At 34.6% G+C, this 2,500-nt stretch overlaps 1 long non-coding RNA gene across 1 annotated transcript in view; it reads left to right on the top strand.

Moving 5' to 3' along the window:
* Positions 1-2,500, top strand: part of LOC137625010 (uncharacterized) — a 591,442-nt gene that overhangs the window by 401,489 nt on the left and 187,453 nt on the right. The window lies entirely within an intron of this gene.

Below are 2,500 nucleotides of genomic sequence, written 5' to 3'. Positions count from 1 at the left end.
TTGGAAGTATTCTGGGAGTCACTTCATTTTCAGCCAGTATCATCTCGGCAGTTATTCCATCGTATCTCAGGGCTTTCCATCTCTTTAAGTTTTTAGGATAGCTTCGACTTCAAACACATTGAATTCATTCATGTGCACATCAAGGTCTTCATCAGCTTCAGGTATATCAGTCAAATTATTCCCTTCATATATATATATATATATATATATATATATATATATATATATATATATATATGTTTATATATATGTATGTATATGTATACTGTGTATATATATATATATATATATATATATATATATATATATACATATACATATATATATAATGTATATGTGTGTATGTGTGGAAAGAGAGAGAGAGAGAGAGAGAGAGAGAGAGAGAGAGAGAGAGAGAGAGGAGAGAGAGATAACATATTCCAATATCTGTATACGAAACGCGCCCTATTTTTTTACGTACCAGTTTGTCAAGAATTAATGCAGCGAAACTGCCTTTGTACGCATTCTTTGAGCATAGTTCCCGAGCCCTTTGTAAACGCCGGAATAAGATACAATGAAAATGACCCAACTTTCTGCTCTCCCTCCTTTGGGAAAATCCATGAAAAGTGAGGCGACCTGACCTACTTGCGCGCAAAATAGCTCGCGTAAAACATGTCACATCTTAGGCGAAACGGTCAAGCAACAGGTGATAGAGCATGAATAAACACTCTCTCTCTCTCTCTCCCTCTCTCTCTCTCTCTGTATATATATGTGTGAGTATATGTGTGTGTGTGTATTATATATATATATATATATATATATATATATATATATATATATATATATATATGTGTGTGTGTGTATATATATATATATAAATATTTTCTTTTCCTTACCATTTAATTAAAAGACTTTGATATACATGCCCTACCTCTCTCTCTCTCTCACTCTCTCTCACTCTCTCTCTCTCTCTCTCTCTCTCTCTCTCTCTCTCTCTCTCTCTCGTAAAAAAGTAATGGTTAAAATTAGAGCACTAGGCATCATTGACGAGCCAGCTGAATGGATCGAAAATTGACTAACAAACAATAAACAGATCGTTATAATCAATGGGGAGTGGGGAGCTGTTACAAGCGGAGTACCTCTAGGATACGTCCCTGGTCCATTACTATTTCTGATTTACATTAACGACATAGATCTATGATTAAATGTAAAATAGCCAAATTTGCTAACGATACTAAGCTGGTCATAAATGCTGCAAAGTTACTCAGAAGACGTAGAAGCCTCAAGAGAGGATCTAATTAAGTTAGGTAGATGGCAAATGCCTTTTAACTGTCGGACTTGCATAGTTATGCACATAGATTATAGTACCCCTCAAAAAGATTGCTCACTGCTGGGTAATGGAATAGCAAGTGAGGACCAGGAGGAAGATTTCGGTATTATTATTAGCAGAGATTAGAAGTTCACCAAACAGAGCATAAAAGGTTAAAAAAAAAAAAGCACAATTAATAGGTTACATAAGGAGAAAATTCAAAAAACAAAGACCTTGTACTTTACACGTCACTAGTAAGACTCCATCTAGAATACGGAGTCTAATTCTGGGCTCCAAGTATTCAGAAGGGTATAGATAGACTGGAAGCAGTACACGCTAAAGCCACCAAACTAGTTCCAACACTTAGGCAATTTGGATATAGACGGAAGATGGAAGGTTTGAACTTATTTGATCCACAAACTCGATTACTAAGGGGACATTTAATAGAGGCATTACAAAACTCTTTAAAGGAATAATAAATATAGATTACAACAATCTATTCACTCTTAGCACAAATCAGTCCAGAAGTAACGTATACACACTAGAATTGAAAAGAGACATATACAAAATAGGAATTACATGGAACAGAATTCCAGCCGATGTAAAAAACAGTAACACGGTGAATAAGTTCAAGAATAAGTTAGACAAGATCAGGAAAATTCTCTAAACGCTCAAACCAAATCGCTCCTCCCAAGAGCAAATAGTCTTCCCGGATGGACTATAAAGTCTTTGAGACATCGAAAATCCTTGTATATCTCTCTCTCTCTCTCTCTCTCTCTCTCTCTCTCTCTCTCTCTCTCTCTCTCCTCTCACCTAGTTACCCATTATTGCCGACTAAAGAAGAATTCCACTATTCTATGTTTTTTAAAGAAAGGGGAAGATTATTTTTCCAAAATAATTGAATAATCCAGTAACTATGTTCGAGGTGGTTTTCATGTGGATCAAATATCTTATCGAAAACTAGGAATTTTTTCCACGTTTGTGGAATTTAAAAAAAAAAAAAATGTAGTCAAAGGAAAACCATATTTAGGAAATGAAAGCTGGTCGATCAAAAGTGAAAATCATGTCACATGAAGTGGTAATTTTGCTCGTAAAAGTGAAAAAGGGATCTTAAGCAACTTAGAAAAACTTATTATAGAATGACACTAAACTTTTTGAAAGACCTGGATTGAGATAGTAGGAAATAAAAGTTAAAAATGTTTTTGAAAGACT

This window comes from Palaemon carinicauda, chromosome 31, assembly GCF_036898095.1.
Source record: "Palaemon carinicauda isolate YSFRI2023 chromosome 31, ASM3689809v2, whole genome shotgun sequence".
NCBI classification, from domain to species: Eukaryota; Metazoa; Arthropoda; class Malacostraca; order Decapoda; family Palaemonidae; genus Palaemon; species Palaemon carinicauda.
This window is presented reverse-complemented; position numbering and strand designations above follow the sequence as displayed.